At 41.1% G+C, this 20,226-nt stretch overlaps 1 pseudogene; it reads left to right on the top strand.

The window, feature by feature from the left end:
• Nucleotides 1–16,619: 16,619 nt before the first annotated feature.
• Nucleotides 16,620–20,226, top strand: part of LOC114625901 — a 59,422-nt pseudogene continuing 55,815 nt past the window's right edge.

Here is a 20,226-nt window from a genome sequence, read left to right as displayed (position 1 = left end):
AATAACTCAGAGTTTTTCTGTCCCTTTCCCATCAAAACTATTTCTTTCTTTTCTCTTTACATCCAGGATTCAAAGAATCATAGCAGGCCATCTCCACCTACCAGCCTTCCAGTCACATCTTTTCTGTGATTGACGTGTTGGTTGCCATCTCCATTGCTATTTCCACCTATTAACATTGTTGCACTAAAGGAAACAGAAATGAGTTGGACTGGAAAATACCACAGAGCATCTTCTATGTCTGACCTCTTTTTGTTTGTTTTTTTCTGCTTTGGCTCCCATGATCCTTACTCTGTGTCTCTGATAATCCTTCTCGGGCTTCGTTTTTGCCATTTTCTTTTTAAAAGCTGCTGTTTTTCTGTCCCTGTTTTCTTTTGACTTCTTTTCTGTCCCTATTCAGTTCCTCACCAAGTTACTGACGTAGTTTCCTAGACTTGACTGCCATTCTATATTCTTCAAGCTCTTCCCGTTTCTCTCAAGTTCAAGCATGCACATTTATGCTGCAGTAACAAACAGATCCCCACATCGCATTGAATTATGCATATCCAACAAATCATTTGGAGGAGCTCATGTCAGTCACTTTGAGACTCAGAGTCATGAATGTCATACTGCTTATGAACACATGAATCCTATAGTCCCTTTTGTCATAGAAACAGTTAAGTAGGGCATGGGGGGATGCCATAACATTTAAACCATCTCTGACTCAATGAAGCAAATATTTTTTATAAAAAATATAAGTCATGTAATCTGCTTTACTGCAAAGGTACTGGTAAATATGAGAATATTTAAGAAGTTTAGTGAGAAACAAGCATCTCTACCATTTCAAATAACTCCTGGCAGCTTCATACAGTATACACCAAGTATCTCAGATGAAGTGGGTCTCTCAAGGAAGTGAGCATCATGGTATGCAAAGGTTTTTACCATGTAATTCCTGACCTTGGTGCTGCATGCCTATACTAGCAACATACCTGTCCTGTACCACTTCTCTGCTACTTTTGGAAACCTATGAAAACTGATTTCATGTCCTAGGATATCCTTGCCTCTGGCCTGTTTTGTTGTCCACAGCTTCCCCTCTCTAGACCAAACACCCCAGATCCTCCGTCCATTCCTCATGTGGTGGTTCTTTGGCATCTTGTATGAAAGAAAAATTCCATTGCTCTAATGATCATTGAAATCTTAGCTACAGAACCATTAGTTGGATACATCTAAGCCATTGTGAAATTCTCTGGAGGCTTCTGTATCCCAAGAGAGATACTGTACTTCAATTGTTGCTCTGATATTGCCTAACGGCCTCTGTCTAGGAGTCAACTCATAGCTAAAGTATTCCTAAGCTTCACAAGGCTGCACAAGCTCTGCACAAAAAAAGAAGACTTATGGCTTCTGTTTGGATTGAAGCACTGGACAGAAAGCTAGAGGGAGAAAGGGAAGAATCAAAATGTAATACAAATGGGAAGAAGAGAGAGAGGAAGGAAGAAAAAGAGAGAAGAAAGGGGAAAGGAGGGAGGAAGAAAAAGGATAAGGGAAAGGGAAAAGAGGGATGGAAATAAAAACAGGGAGAGGAGGAAAGAAAAAGGGAAAGAGAAAATGTAGAGGAGAGGAGAAGGAAGTAAAGGAAAATGGAGGGGGAAGTAATAAAAAAAATAAAAAATGGAGGGGGAGCTTGATTCTCCCCATTGTCTTTCATATTTTTAAAATTACTAGGATGACTCTGAAGGTGGAAGGTCTTCCTTCAGTCATTTTATTATCTACCAGGTATCCCCTGTCAGGCACTGTGCTGGTCACTGAGTGCATTGATATAAAATACCTTTATAAAAAAATGCAGTTCACCAGTTAGGATCTCAATGTAGTAAAGAAAACAGATTGGCTGTCCATGAATCACCCAATCATCTCTTTCAGGTTTTGACTTGCAGCAGGTATTACTCTGGCTCAATAGCCAGATGCACCACATCAGTTCTGAGCATAGGGATGGGTGTGGGAAATTTAAGCTCCTCGCTGCAGGCAGCTTTGCCTTAGCTATTTATATGGCTGACATTCTAGTATGGAGAAACCGAACCCCTAATTCCCTTCGCTTTCACCAGACTGCATAGTGCTGTGCTTGGAAATTGAGAATTTAATTTACTCTTCTTATTTTTACACATAAGGCTAGCTTGGTTTCCAGCAAAGTCTGTCTACTTTGTATACATCAGGACATGTAGTTAACTCTTAGCAGGTCACTTGTTTGTGGTGTTGTTCTCTTTCTTTCTTCCTCTCTCCTCCACTCTAACCCTCTTCTCTCTATTTTTCTTTACCTTTCTTCCTTTTGTTCTTTCTTTCTTCCTTCCTTCCTTCCTTCCTTCCTTCCTTCCTTCCTTCATTCCTTCCCTCCTTTTTTCCAGGTGTATATGTGCATGTACCATTTCACCCATTTTTCTTGAGACAGTGTCTTTCAATGGTCTCTATTTACCAAGTAGCTAGGCTGGCGGGCGAGTGAGCCTCAGGAATCGGCCAGTCTCTATCTCCCCAGTGCCAGATTTTATAAGGATACACACATACTCCTTCCATTTTATGTGGTTTCTGGTGAATGGTATCAGGGCCTTGTGTTACAGAGCAAGGCTCTTTTCATACTGAGCTACCTCTATAGCCTGGCATGTCAATTTCCCTCTTTTTCCGGGACCATGAAGTCACTGACTGCCTCTTATTCATTTTCGTCTCCCCCATATCTAAAGCAAACGTTAGCACTTAGTAGGTGCTGAGAGTGCTCAGTCAGGAAAGATAATGCTGGCTCTGTCCACTCCTGCTTCAGCATCCACACTGACATACATAAGAGCTTTCCAAATTCAAGCATTTTCTTTCATTGCTTGAATATCCATATGATGTTTTCACAGTGAGAGCTCACTGGGCAGCCCCGCCCCACTATGGCTTCACAAAATCCTGGTGGCTCAGCAAGGTCTCCAAATCATGAAAGGTCAGAGCCCTCCAATCTGTGCTGATTTGGGTCACTGTTTCCTTGAGACTTCCTTCGCTTCTTCTTTGATTAAAGCCGCATTTGCCTTGCCTCCCGCTTTTTAGCAATTACACTAATTAAGCTAATTTTTCTTTGTTCTTTCTATACAATTTGCATAAATGGCAAATTTATATATAGTGTCCCTAATTCTCCTGTAACTGCTCTGTAATTAACAGGATGCTCAGGCTAAATATAAATAAGTGCAGAAGGAAAAACAGCTTTCTGCTAAAATACAGATAGAAGCTGGGAGAAAAGGAAGGCAGAGAAGAAAACAATTCTGAGCCTGTTCTAAACTCATTATGCTTGATTGGGTCACAGTTGGAGGATGCCAGCTAAAGGTCAGCTCCTGCATGAGCGTCTCTGAGAGCCATGTCCCCAGGAGCAATAGGAAAACAGAACGAGGTCCATCGCTTTGAAATAATAACATAGTACAATTTCTCCATGTTGGAGGGTAGTGAGGTGTGAGCAAAGGCGTATATAACATCCAGGAAATTGGGACAATTGGGACATGAGTTCTAATTCTGACCACCCAGCCAGGGCACCTTGAGTCAGGGGGCTGCAAAACCAAATCCCAGAGCTCTGGACACTTGATGGTGACACTGTAGAAAGTCCTATCTCATTATGTCCCAGTGATAAAATACACTAATGATGGCGATATGTTAAAAAATAGTACTAGATCAAGACTGAGAATTCCTTTTACAAACAGAAATCATTACAAACTGGCAAGTAGCTCATATAGGAGTCCTTTGAGTAGTGCTAATAAGCAATCCATGAGTCCTTTATTCCAGCTGTAGTTCTGTGACCCTGAAGAAATTCCCCAGAGTGTCTGAACCCAAGGCCCTTGTTTCTTAGAGTGAGATTAAAGAAACACCACTGGACAGTGTGGTGCCTGGCATGCATAGGTCCTTGATGCAGTTTGGAAGATTTGCTTACCAAGTCATGAAAACCAGTCTTTCCCGGGGATAGGTGAGTGGATGAAGCTGAATTTCCAGCCAACATGTGTGAGCTTCAAACACAGAAGCATGGATGACTCAAGAAAGGTTGCCTGGAAAGAAAATTCCTGAAATTTCTGAAAATTCTGGAGCTGTAATCAGGGTCACTGCAGTGATAACATTGCTGTCTCATTATGACACTTTCAGAGAGTCAGCTCTGCGCTGCACACTTCTCCAAGCCTGGAAAGTAGGGACGTGAATGAATGAGACTTTGCTCTTTGTGGGAAGTGTGGGTAAATAGACATTGTCGATGTCTGGGGTCCAAAGTCTCCAGAGAATGTGGTGTTTAAACCTCATACAGGCAGTCTGTTTTAATGTTGAAAGCCCCTTAGGAGTTCTGTCTTATAATCTTTTCATCTATGCCTTTTAAAATTGGTGTTTTTGTAGGTACTTTATATTATATAGCATATACTAAAATATGCATATAATTTATAAATAAATAATATACATGCCCAGGCATGCCCAATCATAAGATTTTTATTTAGAGTGGAGAGGGAAGCTTGTTACAGGAAATTTTTGTTGTCATCCCCAGTGGCAGCTGACTGCTACTTGAGCACAACACAGGGGAAGAGCACAGTTTGTCAGAATTTTAAAGCCTTGGATAAGACAGATATACTCTCTGTATCTCATATTTGTTACTCATGGGCAGAAATAAAGAACACTTCCTTAGTAGTTTGGCTAAGAAAGGAAGGCAGGGTAATATATAGAATTGTTTTTGTGGTAAATAAGCACATATCATTTTTTCTCACTTGGGGTAAAAACCTGAGCATTTAGGACATTAATTTGAGTAGCTATTTGCATACACACACACACACACACACACACACACATACACACACACACACACACACACACACACACACTAATGTTAATGGTAAGATGCCTGTAAAAGAAAACCATTTTATACTTAGTTTAAAAACTGTTTATTGTTAAAAGGTGAAGTACCATGTAGATATCCACAGCCAAACAGTTGATGGAACTTGGGGATTCATATGAAAGAATAGGAGAAAGGATTTCCTGCCAGAAAGAGGATAGGAACTTTACAGGAAGACCAACAGAGTCAACAAACCTGGACTCTTAGGCCCCTCAGAGTCTGAAGCACCAACCAAAGAACATACACACAGGTTGGACCTAGGCCTCCCCACACATGTAGCAGATGTGTTGCTTGGTCTTCATGTGAGTCCTGAGCAACTGGAGTGGGGGCTATCTCAAAAGCTGTTGCCTGTATATGGGGTACAATCTTCTAGATGGGCTGCCTTGTCTGGCCTCAGCTGGAGAGGAAGCATCGTAGAGACTTGATGTGCCAGGGTTGGGGGATACCCAGGAGGGCCTACCTGCTCAGAGGAGAAAGGGAGAGGGTGGGGGAAAGATTATGGGAAGAGGTGACCTGGAGGGGATCAGTGAGCAGGATGTAAAGTGAATAAGTAAAAAATAAAATTAATTTAAAAAATAAAAGGTGAGGTACCTATACCACATCTGACTCATCTGCTAAGTAGCAAACAGTCTTAGCTGCTCACCATAGACGCCTGTTTCTGTATCACAACACATGCTGACAGATGTGATTTGGCAATACCTGCTTTGGCTCTGTTCATCCTGTTCTCTGTGTTGTATCCTTTCAGGGATTGTAGCCCATGAGCAGGACACACTTGCCTTTAAGGCTGAAGACAATGCAGATGAAGCCAGGCCAAGCCATTGTACTGAAAGCTCCACTCAGATGTGGCTCAGACCATGCCGTTCATGCTGCCATGAGTGAAGGCCCACTCGAGTGGCGCTGGACACACAGTAGGAAGGGGAAGGAACCTGGTGACTTTGATACTCTCCACTGTGTTATCTTTGACCTTGGCTCTCTGAAAACATTGTGTGGCTCTTTTTCTCTGTTAATACTGTCTTTAACTTTTTTTTTAAGTGGATAAAGTTTGATTTTTTTTAAAGTGCATAAAATTGAATGATTTTTTTGTTTAGTGATATCCAAGAAGTGCTTCATAGAGACCTTGAGGCTGGGCACTCTGATAAGCTACACAGTGCACAACATCCCGTCTTCCTAAGATTTTACATCACAATGTAGGCTCGTTTCTTTTTTCTTTTTTCCTTCTTCTTTTTGAAAATCTGACTGTTAGTTAGAATACTCTAGGAAGTACTCATTTGTAGCACTTTAAGTTTTAAAAGCACTACTCTCTGGGATTTAAAAAAAAAGAGATAGAGAACATGAAGTTGGTTGGTAGAGAGGTGTGGGTGAGTCTGGGAGGAGGAAGGAGTGAATGTGATCAGGATACATTGTATGGAAAAAAATGTATTCTTGAAAGAATTAATAAAAGTAATTGAAATTGAAGAGTTTGCAGGTTTACAGACCCCTCATTAAGTGGGTGCCTGAGCAGCTACATGGAATCAGCATTGGAAACAGAACTGAACAAGAGAAAGACATTCTGAGCATACTATGGGATGCTGGGAGAAAGATGCCAAGTCTCCATTCTTGGCTATGGCTCCACAGTGGACTGTCAATGAAAAGTGGCATTAGAAACCTTTTATGGGATGCTGAAATATAAAGAACAAACCCTAAAATTTAGCCACAAGGCTTCTCTAGTATGATGTACCCAAGAGTTAAGATATAAAGCTGACAGAAACTCCCTGTAAATAGCTCTTCCTCTGCTGGGTAAACCAGAGATAATGAGAGGGATGAATCACGACAGCTCAGGTGATTAAGACAAGGCTCCAGTCATGGGATGAAGAACAGGACAAGCACTGTACATGATAATGGATTTTTATTGTGAAGTTGATTAGATAGTAACTCCTGAAGGGCATTAGTGAAGCAAGGCTTTGAATGTTTCTGTGGGGGCGTTTACAAAGAGGATTAACTGAGAGAGTAAGCCCTGCCCTGAAAGGGGGTAGTATCATCCTTTTGTCTAGGAAAAGGCAACTAGTTCTGTAATCCTTTTCCTGCTCCCTGACTACATAGGCAGAGGAAGCTCCCAGTAGGGAGAAGCCAGTGCTGACACTGTCTTCCCTACCACAGTTAACTGTATCCCTACCAATCATGAGGGAAACGGAGTCTTTCTTCCATAATTTCCTTCTTGCCATAGCCATATAAAAACGTGACCAAAACAGATGGTTATTTTGGAGGAATAAAGACCTTAGTTACAAATACACCTACTTACAGAAAAATCTACAGGGAATGGTAAAGTAGCCCAAAGCTGGGAAAGATGTGAGGTATCACATTTCTTAAGTCTGAAGGACTGAGGTAGAAGATATCAGTCCCAGAGAAAGAAAGCAGTGTGGAAAAGACAACTTGCAGGTAAAATGGCTGTTTGATGAGGGACACATGGCAGTGCCACCGTGGCAGTGCAGAGAGCAAACCAGGGAAATGATTACCCAGTGTCTCTCTTTCAAACATCTGTTGTCCTTTGCATATTCTTGTTAATTGAACCCAGGGAAAACCAGCCAGGAAAACTATGAGCAGTTCTGAATAGAGCCCACAGAGGTGGACATACCAGGAGGATAACTAGATGAGAAGTATGTTGTAGACAGCCTTATTCTGAATTTTCTCAACCCACTTCATGAGTACACCTGCATTGTAAAGGAGCTTTCTCTCTCTGCTTTTTGAACAAAGGGTATTTTCTCACCACTTTTGGGCTATTCATCTGCCTATTATGTGGGACAATCCAAAATGCAGAACATTTAATTCCCTAAACTCAACTGCCAAACTCAAGGATACACACTGTGTCTCTGCATCTCACTTTCAGAGGTTTACATGGGTCCAGATCTCAGTACACATTCTTGCTGACTTCTCCCTGTTCACCTCTCACATCTCCTGTTCCTCATATATACTTCCTGGGATCACCTGCCCAGTGAACTACCTTCTTGCCAGACATAATCCCAAGACCTCTTCAGGAGAAATCAATACAGAGGTGTGTAGAAAATAACCCAGAAGACAAACAGAAACTATATAGAACAGTGCGTAAGGGGAAGGATGTTGAAGCCTAGGGACAAATAACTTGGTATAGAAATACTGTCAACAAAACAAGCTGGAGGGACTGTGGCAACAGAGAAGAAGGTGCATGTAGCCTGGGATGTCGGATGTGGTGATAGAAGGCTTACAGAGAAGTATGATTTCTAAGTCCTGTCTTCTTTTGGAAAGAAACAGGCTTTCTCCAAACTGAAAATTCACAGAGCCTGAAGGTGAGAATTCTGTCCCCTCTTCCTCTCTGTGGGAGAGGAGCTGATTGGAAGCCTGCTCACCATTGCTCACTCCTCCTGCTGTTTTGAAAGGTTCTGATATGAGAGAAAATATCCTCTCTGGGGAGCCCTTGCCCTTTCATGATTTGCCAAACACCTCCTCAGCAAGGTACCCAAAGCCCTCTGCAACTGATTGAGATTCAAAGAGAAAGCAGATCTAAATGAAGGGTCTGAGAGAAAAGATTGTGTTTATTGTTGCTCTCTGGCATCCCTGGCAATCTTCACCAGAGGAATTTCCACACCACGCTGACTGCCTGCCAGGCAGACTGGGGAAAGGCTCCTCGTAGGAGCAGCAGGCACATCTGTTTAAAGGAGAAAATGTTCATGGTGGTGAATTGAAGTTGTTTGATGCACTTCAGGGAAACTGCCCTAAATAGTCTTTGATGCATACCTCTTAATAACCTTCCTTCTACCTGAATGTGGCCCATGTGATTTTTAAGATAATAGAAATCAAAAAATGAAAGTTGGTACTATAGTCCATGCCCCTCATTTATATGGGAAAGTGTAGCCAGAGCAGACCAATGACTATCCTATGGCCACAGGACACATGACTTGCAGACAGAACCCAGTACCCATGTTTACCTCAGTGAGAAAGTAGCAGGATGGTAGCTTGGTAAGTGTGGAGATGCTACTATCCAGTCTCGCAAAAATCAAATTCTGCATGCATTTGCTGGGCACTAGTCATGAATCTGATCCTATGTTACCCTTTGGATAGTAAAAGGTGAAAAACAGTGACGCGAAATAAAACCCAAATTGACTTGACCCTCAAGACACCACAGTATGTGAAGAGACATGGATTTTCAAGTCAGCAAATGTATCCATCCTAGAAAGCCAAGACACTGATGGACATGCCAGCACACATGGAACAGGGAGCACACAGGATCCTCACATCCTCCATCTCCAGATCCGGTAGAAGAGTGTTCAATACAATTTTATTCTCACCCAGAAGCTCAGATTGTGATCTTATCTAGAACTGAGATCTTGGTGAATATAATTGCTTAAAATGGCATCCAATTGGGTAATGATTGGTCTTAAAATCAGTGAGAAATATAGTTATGGGAAAGATGGCTAACAAGAGAATGTTATTGAAGACAAGGCAGGGGTCAGAATGACAGAACCCCAAGGAATAAATAGCAAGAGTTGCAGACGATGCCTAGAACTCAAAGGATCGGCTTATGATATCACTGTCCCTGCAGGCTTTAGATGAGGAACAGTCTACCAACACCTCAGTTTCTCACTCCCAGCCTCCACAATGGTATCAGAATATATTTCTGTTCTTTTAAGCCATGTAGTTTTTGGCACCGTGTTACACTAGTCCTAGAACGTTAAAAGTCTTCAAGCTAAAGGCTTAGTTTCTTCCTACGGGGAATAGGGAGCTGTTGAAGGGCAGATTGTCTTTAATGTAAGGCTGACTCATATTTCTGTATCAGTCACCTGCACTTTTCCCATCATTTGAGGTGACCTCAGAACACCTGTGTCATGAAACTGCTGTACAAAGCTTTCAACTCCATATTCCCTCAGAAGACAGGCCAGGAAAATTCTAAAGAGGAGGTTCCAGCCAAGGTGGCACATGAGAGAGTCCTTAGAGGACGGTGATGAGGAATCAACTTATAGGTAGTGACAGAAGGAGAGTCCATGTAAGAGGGACAAGTGGGACAAAGGCTTGGAACCAAAAACAAGAGACATATGCTTGTGTCTTTGATGCTGCATGCGCACATGTGTAGAGGTGGGTAAGCATGTGCATATGTGGATTATCAACAAGTATCTTCTGAATGCCTGAGGACTGAGGATAAGAAAGCTCACAGTTCAAGGTGTACAGTATATCATAGTGGGGAGGTAATAGTGGCAGGAGCTTGAGGCATTGTGTCACATCACACGCACAGGAAGTGGCACAGAATGAATGCTGGTGTGCATAGCCTTTGTCCAATATTTCAGTCAAGAAGCCAAGCATATGCATGCATCAAGGTAGGTCTTCTCACTTCAATTCACTTCATCTAGACATCTCCAGACATCCCAGAGTCTAACTCAATCTAAATCATCCCTCACAAGCATGCCCAGATGTCTTTCCTAGGTGATTCTAGATCCATCTAAGCTGACATTTAATAATAACCATACTAGGATTCTTCCTAGATGACAGATCTTATATTAGTCAGGGATTGTCACTGTGGCCAAACACTTGGGAAAAACAACTGACAAAAGGGAAGATTTGTTTCAGGCATGGCTTCAGAAGCCTCAGTTTAACTTCAGATGAAGATATTGCTTTGAAACAAAGATGAGGCAGAATATGATAACAAAAGAACGTGATGATGAGGAACGCTTACCTCATAGCAGGCAGAAAGCAGGGAGAGAGGCAAAGTAGAAAGGGCTCAGGGCCAAGATAGTCCTCTCAAAAGCATGCATCAGAAACCTACATCTTCTACCTGGGCTCTCCCTTCCACAGTTCCACTACCCCTCAATAATCTATTCAAAGTTTGAGTGTATCAGTGGATTGAACCATTTATTATGCCAGAGTCCTAATGATCCAGTGGATACACCGTCAGAGACACACCTAGAGGTGTCTCACCTAGAGGTGAGTTTCACTAATCATCTACCTGTTTCTCAGTCCATCAAGGCAACAAGCAGTGTTATCCATCACAGTCCATGTAACAGATCATATAACGGTCAGCTGGTTAACCTCAAATCACCCCACTGGTAGATCAGATGCAAAGGAAAGAGACCATGTAAGTGAATTAGGAGATCTTATACATTAGAAGTGTTTGCCTAAATAAGTACTGATGTATTATAACATCTCCAGAGGTTCCACAGGTGTAACTTCTCATGCCCACCACTGAAGAGATCAGCTACAGAGCAAAAAACCACAGAAACCCAAGGTCTTTGTTTCCTGCCAGAGAATTATGGTTTTTTTTCTTGGTTCTAGAAATGATTATACACACACACATGCATATATATACATATATATGCATATATATGTATATGTATGTGTATATGTATACATACATACTAACTGGAGTCAGCAGGAGTATATTATACTATTTATATTATATGTCATTATCTATATTATATCTATATATATCCAATTTGTTTACACATATGGGTGTATTTGGGGCTTACCCCTTGGGATTGGGTAACCTGTCAGTGGGCTTGTCCTTGGAGAAAACAGACAAGCCTCTCTTTTTTGTTTACAGACATTGGCTGCCTACAGCTCAAGGGTGGAGCCTTGTGACAGTTCCCTCAACCATGTTGGTATTTTTAATGATGTCCTTATGTAGTTCTTGTGAAAGTAATCATACTGTTGAGATCCCTGAGTCTTAGGTATGGGATTTGTGTGGTAGATGTACTGACTGGAGATAGGCACCACATAATCATTATTCTCTACAATGTGATCCATTATTGATCTCTATAATAGCTTCTGACTTTTGAAAAAATGAAGAGAGATGAGAGTCACTGAATATAATATCTCTGAATATAAGGCTAAGCATTTAGAATATGGGTAGAGATAAGATTGGTTTAGGAAAAAGGCAATAGTATGTTCTCCTCTAGGACCTATGGAGTCTCCAGTCATGGATAGTTGGCTTGGTTTACAATACCAAGCATGAATTCCTTTCTTAATTACTTTATTCAATGTGTTTGTTGAAGTAAAAAGTTATATGCAAGTTGACTTTAATTGTTACAGATTTGATAATCTTAACACAGAATTTATAACAATAGTCTCACTCTACTGGTTGTGTAGATGTAAACAAATATTATGATGCTATTGAATCTTTTTTACAGTAAGTGGCTTTTAGTACTCTGTGTGTGTGTATGTGTGTGTGTGTGTGTGTGTGTGTGTGTGTGTGTGTGTGTGTAGATCAGAGAATAACTTGAGGAAGTTCACTCTCTCCTCTCACGTGGACTACAGGGGTTGAACTCAATCCTTCAACTTCTGATAGTCTTTATTATTTTTTGAGGATTTGTTTACTGCATTTTGAACATATTCACATCCTCATCTTCCTTTATTATCATCCCCAACACCACTTCATTCATTTCTACCAACTTTGAGATGACTTCTTCTTTCCTCCACTGAGTCCAGTTTGTGTTGCCAGCTCATATTCTTAGGGCCCGCTCTGCTGTGTGGTCAGCCTATGGGGCAGGGTGTTACATCATTAAATAATATAGACTCTGCCTCTCCTAGAAGTTATCAAATGCCAATACCTCCATATCCACTTACTCTGTTGGAGTTTTGTCTGGCGGGAGCTTGTGAAGTTCTGGTGCATGCCGTCATATTTGCTATGAGTTCATATGTACATCTTCCCTGTTGTATCTGGAAAACACCTTTAAAACTAGTTTTTCACCAAATCTAGCTCTTACAATCCTTCTGCTTCTTTGTTCTGCAGATATGGTTGAGTCTTGTGGTGAGGGCTGTGTCCAATTTTGGGATGAACACTTCATAGCCTTTTGTTCTCTACGCATGGTTGAAAGTTTCTTAGTTAATTGACATCATTAAGAGTCCTTCTTAATACTATATCCATTCAACAGCACAAGAGCATTGGGTTCTCCCCTAGGGCCTATGACCTCTTTAGCTACAGGTTTTGAATCCTTTTAATAGGACCAGGTATTTCTACTTAATGAAGTCAGCTTTCAAATCTGAAGTTGTCTTTATTGTTTCCTTCAGCTGAGTGCTTGCTTTCCTTGGACTTCTTCAGTAAACTGTGTGGCATCTTTTAAAATGATTATAATTGTTCTTTTAAATTCTGTGTCCTGGGGTTAATCTATGTAACAATTTTGTAGAATTAATGGTCTTTGCAGGAGAAGAGGAAAATTGTATTTATATTTCATATTGTTTGTGTTTTGGTGATGGGACCTGGGCATATGAATTTCTTTAGTCAGCTGTATACAGGATATGAGAATCTACTCTGTCTCTGTTGAGTGAAAGACTGTGTCTGGTTTTGCTATTGCCCAAGGTTAGTGGACTTCGGATCAAGTATGAAGATTTTGTAGGTCAGTTCTTCAGATATTCAGTGTTGATTTCATTAACAAGTCTTTCCTGACTCTAGTTCAGTGACAACCAAGAGAGTACATGAATGTGGTTTCCAGCTGGGTCTGAGCATATGAAAGTGATGCAAGGGCAGGGATCTGAGTCAAATTCCCTCACATAGCATGTGGATATGGTTCCTCATTGGGCCTGGGCATGGAAGGATGGCATGGTCAAGAGTTTGGGGTTACTTACCTAGAGAAAACTTCTACTGGTTACACTCGTGTAACTCTTAACTGGGCCTAGGCATGGAGAGACGGCATGGGCAAAGGTTTTAGGTAACTCACCTGGATAGCACACACATAGATAAGGATCCTCTCTGGACCTGAAAAAGTTACAGGGTACAGGTAATGATCTGGTTGTGTTTCTGTGTGTGTGTGTGTGTGTGTGTGTGTGTTATACACATGTGTGAGTACATTTGAGAAAGTGCTTGCTGGAGCCCAAAGAACTTGTCAGATTCCCTGGAGCTAGAATTGCAGGTAGTTATGAGCCACTTGACATGAGAGCTTGGATCTGAACTCCAGTCATCTGGAAGAAGAGTGAGATCTGTTAAGTGCTGAACCATCGCTCTAGCCCCATGAATCATCTTAAAAACATACATCTATATAGATATATAAATATTTACATATATATTTACCACATCCTTATTTCTACTTAGTTTTTTTTTTTGCTTTGTCTCTTTCCTTTTCTTAGCTTAGTCTCTATCTTTTCTTCTAACTTGTAAGTTAAACGTGCACCTTTTGATATTTAATTTTTTCCAATACATAGATTTAAGACAGCATATTTTCCTCTAAGTATCCTTTAAATTGCATTAGTTAACCTATAACGTGTAATTCTTTTTATCATCATTCACTTCTAAGTTCCCGTTATGATTGCTAATTTAGCTCATGAATAATTAATTGTGCCTCCTGAATTTCTAAACATATGTTTTGTTTCTTTGCATGATCTCATTCAAATAAGATAGTAATGGTCTATTCATTTCTGCAGCAATAAAGGAGAGGTTCACTGAAAAAATGTCTGGTAGATGTAACAAATACACCCAGTTTATCCTACAGAAAACAAAAGAGCAGACAAAATTACCTTATTTCATACACCAAGTGTACAGATGCATAGAAAGGTTTTATTGACCACTAAATTTAATTCTATTTTCATGAGCATGCAGCATTTCATTCACACACTTTGTTATATCTGCCGGGACTGTAGTTGGTGCTGAGTTTGCACTTTAGCAGATTTTAACTGTCAAATGTACAGTTTTGAGGTTGGCCAGAAGAGGATGTCCAGGGAGGTTAGAGAAGGAGAACCTGAACAGGAACAGGAAAATCAGGAGGATCTGCAAAAATGCAATACTCTGGGGAGTAACTTGCAACTAGTCAGGGAATGGAGGCAAGAAGGCCAGACTGGATACAAGTATGGAGTGTGGCTCATTTAATGCAAGAATTCAAGATTGGAGACATTTCTGAGTAGTCTCCACAAATCAGGCTCCTGATGGTTTTTAAGATGCTCTTTTCTTGTTCCCTCTGACCCGCTTTGCTGCTGCTCAAATAAGTCCAGAGTGAGAACACAAAAGGCAGCCAGCAGTAATAGTGTTCTCACCTTATGCCCAGTAATGTGTTGAGAGTGTTATGAGCTTTACTCCATTCCTCGCCACAAGGATCTAGGGTAAGCTACCCTGCTGTACATTGCAGATATGGAAATTGAGTGTCAGGTTGCTAATATATGCCTGAAGTCTCTGCTGTGGACTCAGTTGTTTACAACAAATGATAAATTACAGTTTTCAGGAGAAGTTATCACCCCCCAAAATTCATATGTTGCTTAATCTTGCATGTGATTGTGTTTAGAGATGGAGCCTTTGGGCTTCATGATGGAATTAGTGCTCTTACAGGAAGGAACAAGAAAGCTCATTTTCATTTGAGGATACAACCCGATGGCAGCCTTCAATAGTTAGAAAGAGAGTCTGCGTGGGAATCTGAATCAGCAAGTACCTTAATATTAGAATCCCCTGCTCGAACTGTGAAAAATAAATTCCTGTGGTTTTAAATCTGCCAGTCTATGGTAGGCCATCATGACACCCTGTGCTAACATGTATTTACAGCCAGAAAGTAGCTAAGATAGGTTTTGGTCCCACAAGCCCAAGCACAGTAGAACCCATGCCCTCCCTCCTTGTCTCTCTATAGAGCCTAGGTTTGTCTTATTGGCCTCTCAAAGGCAGTGATGCTGAGTTGCAAGCATCCATCAACATAACCACAAGCTCTGCAGCAGTTGCACGCATACAACAGCATCTCACAGCTAAGGGAAGCCACAGCTATAGTCAACTCTAACAAGTATATCAAGGATTTTAACTAGAAGCAATAATATTCAACCAAACATGACCTAAACAATAGAGATTATTCTTTGCCTAGTAATTAGATGTCCAGAGGTGGTGATTCATTTTTTAGTGCTGATTTAGTCAGTATTAATGAAACCCAAGAAATGCAGCATGGTCCTAAGATAAAAATGTCCAAAGAAAATGGCAGGAATAGGTACTGAGAGTTTTTTTTTTAATCCATTTTTTAAAAATCCATTTCTATACCAGAGTCCCAAGCTCAGGAAACTTCTCTGTATGCACCATTGGCCCAAACTGCCTTGTTGTCTAGGCAAGCTACAGAATAAAGACCTAGAATTTCCACTGCATGAGAAGCAGAGTCTGCTACGGGGAATATGGTGGGTGGTTTGACTATGGTTGGCTCAACAGTAGCACTATTAGGAGGTGTGGTCTTGTTGGAGTAGGTGTGACCTTGTTGGAAGAAGTGTGTCACTGTGGGGGTGGACTTTGAGACCCTCCTTCTAGATGCCTGGGAGTCAGTCTTCTCCTAGCAGTCTTCTGATCAAGATACAGAACTTTCAGCTCCTCTAGGACCATGGCTGCGTGGATGCTTCCATGCTTTCTGTGTTGATGATAATGGGCTGAACCTCTGAACCAGTAAGCCAGACCCAATTAAATGTTGTCCTTTATAAGATTTGCCTTGGTCATGGTGTCTTTTCATAGCAATGGAAGCCTTAACTAAGACAGCAAAGTAGAAATCAATATGTCTTCTGTAGGATTTTAGTTCAGTTTACTATCTGCTGATTTGCAAACATTTATGGTTTCTTTAGAGAACAATTAATTCTGTAAAGAATGAAAGTTAGCTGAATTGCTTTCAAATCTGAGCACGAGTCAATTATATTCAGTTCAGCAAGGAACATTTATTGAAAGTCTACTTTGTGTCAACCAATGTACTGTTAACACAGAGATGAAAACAAATGACCATAGAGATGATGATGATGAGGAGGATGATGGTGGTAATAGTGCTGATTATAATGATGATGATGATGATAATTATTGTGATGGTGTTGAGATGATGGTTATAATGGTGATATGATAGTAGTGATGGTCGTGTTGGATGATGATAGTGATGATGGTGATGCAGATGGTGGTGTTGCTAACTATAATGATAGTGGTATTGGTGGTTGTGCTGCTGATGCTGGGGATAACAATGATGATGACAATGGTCATGGTGATGATGATGGATTTCTTTGTTTTATGGAAAGAGACCTAAACAGTCTCTGACTGCTATTAGTCCTCTTTAGTGTAGGGCTGACATCATAACAGTTATTGTACAGGATTTATTAAGTGTCCAGTCTCCGTATTCTGCCTTAGGCACAGAATGGGCTGGAAATACTGGAATGTGGGTCAGTGAAGGCAGGATTGACCCTCAGGGAATTTATGAGACAAAGCAGACAAACATCATGATATTGAAATTCTGGGGAACATTAGATATCCTGGCTAACTTCAGAAGTCTAGTATATCAGGCTATAACACCCTAGGTTTTCCATTGTAGGACTTGAATAACATTAAGTCCATTTTCATCCTTCTGTGCTGAGATAGGACAAGAATCATGCCCCAGTTACAGCCTATGCAGGAAGGGGAGCCCCACACCTGTGATCCCAGGACAGCATTTTAGGCCTCAGCTGCTTCCTGAGAGGTAAGCTAAGAGTGGCTATTGGGAAGAACCAGCCAGGCTTGCAAGTCATGGGAGAGGCAGAGCAAAGGGTCAGTCCCTTTGAGCTGAGAGCATATGCAAATGGGGTACAGAGAGAAGAGTGAAGAAAAGTATTGTAGTAAAAACAATGGCTCCTGAGTGGATCTACTCACCAGAAGCTTAATCCAAATCATCCAGTCCTTACTTCAACCTTGCAAGGCACAGAAATGTTAAGCAACTTGTCAGGAAGCAACAGAAATAGGTTTAAAACCAGGCTTCACTTGCCTGAGGAAGTCTATTCAGGACACTGAGGTGATCTGAGAACACCCATTAGCCTGGGATGGTCTGTTCAAGTGGGTATCATGTATGGGAGATATTCCAGAAAGGGAAACAAGACCAGATGGTGGTAAATGTGAGGGATGACCATAAGCTTCCTGAGAGTAGACTGTGCTTCTTTAAGCTTTTATTACAACAGCCTGGTAAGTAGCAGGTGTCGGAGATGTTTACTTAGGTAAATGGATGGGAAGATGCCTGCTCTAATTAGCTATATAAAAATGCAAACTCTGGGATTTAGTCTTCAACCTCCAGGTAGCAAAAGCCTGGAAAGTTTCTCAAATAGAAGCGGGAGGAGAATAGTACTGTCCTGACTATCTTCATGACATCTTCTCCTGCAGCTCCATAGTGCAGTTTCTGATTGCATTCACAAAGGGAAGTCTGTGCCTTTGCAGCCAGTTTTGACTGGGTTAATGGTCTGGTGGTGTGAGTCTAATAAGAGGAAGATAATTCTGGAATAGGCAAACAGGAAAGCTAGAGCTGAGAGTCCTACATCTTCTAGCCTGAGCCCTTTGTAAGCCACCCCACCCCTTTGTGGATCAAAAACTAATCCTTGGCTCCATTTTCCACTTGCCACTCAGGTCCAGTCACCGAACTGTGAATGCTTCTTTCAGATTCTGCTTAGCCCCATCTGTCTTCTCCCCTTCTCTCTCAAGCTATCTTGGCATGTACTTCTGGCATGTCTTTGAAACGTGCCCCAGGGTTGAAAATGCAATGGCCTTTTCCTGTGGCATTCATGCCAGCATCTCACCACCCAGGCTGGGAAACAGAGCAATAGCAATCAATATATACTTACAGAGAGAAGAGTTTGAGCAGATACTGTGTCTGTAGAAACCAAGAGTTAGCAGTGAATATATAAGCATAGAACATCTATTGAGAAAAGTTACAGAATTCCAGTGAAGCTAGTCAAGAAGGGAACCTGTGTCTGCTGCAGGTGGTGCAGTCATGGGGACAAATCTATTCAAGACCATCAGAGTTCACACTGTGTCTTTTTATAACATGCAACTGTATACCCTGGTGGCTGTACATGAAGCAATAGGATTTGATATTTTCTTGCTAGGATTTTGTCTTACTCTCGTGCAGTCCTCTGTTGACATCTCATTCTTCTTTGGGATGTGAATGTTCATTCCGAGCTACTGTACATTGGAAGTACATAAACCACCATTTGATTTCATAGGGCTTAGCTAACAACTAATAGATTAACAGCCAATAGACTGCCGTAAGTCTCACAAGGTCTTCTTTGAACTCCAGACTTCTGAATATGAGTGTTAAGGCCATGTGCTCTTATGAATTTAAACTAATGCACAAGTCTTTAGGTCCAAGAATGGCATGTAATAACTTGAATCTGAAACTTTCCTCATGGTTCTTGCTTGAAGTACTTTGTCACAGGTGATGGGATTTTTGAAGACTATGGAGCCTTTTGGAGGTGGGGCTCAGCTGTCAGAGGTAGATCACTAATGGCAGGCCTTTGAAAGTTACGTCTGCCCTTGCTTCAGGCTATAGTTTCTGCCTACTGGTCTACCATGATGTCATTTGACATAAGCCTCATGCTCTGGAGACTAGATACACAGTCACTTTTACCTACTCTGAACTAAAATCTCTCTGACACTGTGAGCCAAATTAATCCTTCTCTAGATTTCTTTCTTTTAGGGACTTTGGTCACAGTGATGCAAAAGTACCATGTGTGTTTCTGTTGCTGGGAGTTCTATGCTACTGTGTTAGCTCCATGGAACAAATGTCCAGGGCTAAACTAATTAATATCAAATGCTTCTAGACACAGTGTTAATGAAATATATAAAACTGAGCTGATTACAAGTAGTTTCTTAGACCAAAGAGAAAGAGAGAGAGAGAGAGAGAGAGAGAGAGAGAGAGAGAGAGAGAGAGAGAGAGAATATATTTTAAAAAGAGAGCTGTTGGTTGAGCACATTCTTTTTTTTTTTCTGAGAAAGTAAGAGTAAAAAGACACAACTCGCATGACATATTATCTATCAGAAGGAATTGTAGACTTAGTTGTGCTCAGTGATGGAAGGGGTAGATTGAGCATGCCAAATCCATGTTTTTATGCTTGTTAAGGTCCATGAATAAAATATTTGATAGGTTGACTCCATATTGCATCTTAGAATATTACTTAGTATTGATACTGTTTTAGTTTATGTTTTACTGCTATGAAGAGACACCATGACCAAGGCAACTCTTGTAAAGGACAACATTTAATTGGGGGCTGTCTTACAGTTTCAGAGGCTCAGTCCATTATCATCATGGCCAGAAGCATGGCACCTGGAAGACATGGTACTGGAGGAGGAGCTGATTCTGAAGGCAGCCAGGGGAGACTGTCTCCTACAGAAGGCAGGGTTTGAGCACTAGGAGCCCTCAAAGTCCATCCCCACACTGATGCACTTCCTCTAATAAAGACACACCTACTCCAATAAGGTCACACCTCCTAATAGTAACACTTCCCATGGACTAAAAATAGTCAAACTACTACAAATCCGATGCTCATTTTCTTATACCACAATCCATTCTGTTATCTTTTTGCTATGCAAATGCTCTTCCCTCCATCAGACCAAAATTGTCCTTCATTTATTTCTGCCTATATCAAAGTTTTCCCTCATTTCTCCAGGTTGAGTTGCAAAGAACACCTCTTGAGTATTCTTTTTCTTCCAAATCATCAGCTGCTTTGTG

This window comes from Grammomys surdaster, unplaced genomic scaffold, assembly GCF_004785775.1.
Source record: "Grammomys surdaster isolate TR1022 unplaced genomic scaffold, NIH_TR_1.0 224, whole genome shotgun sequence".
Taxonomy (NCBI): Eukaryota; Metazoa; Chordata; class Mammalia; order Rodentia; family Muridae; genus Grammomys; species Grammomys surdaster.
This window is presented reverse-complemented; position numbering and strand designations above follow the sequence as displayed.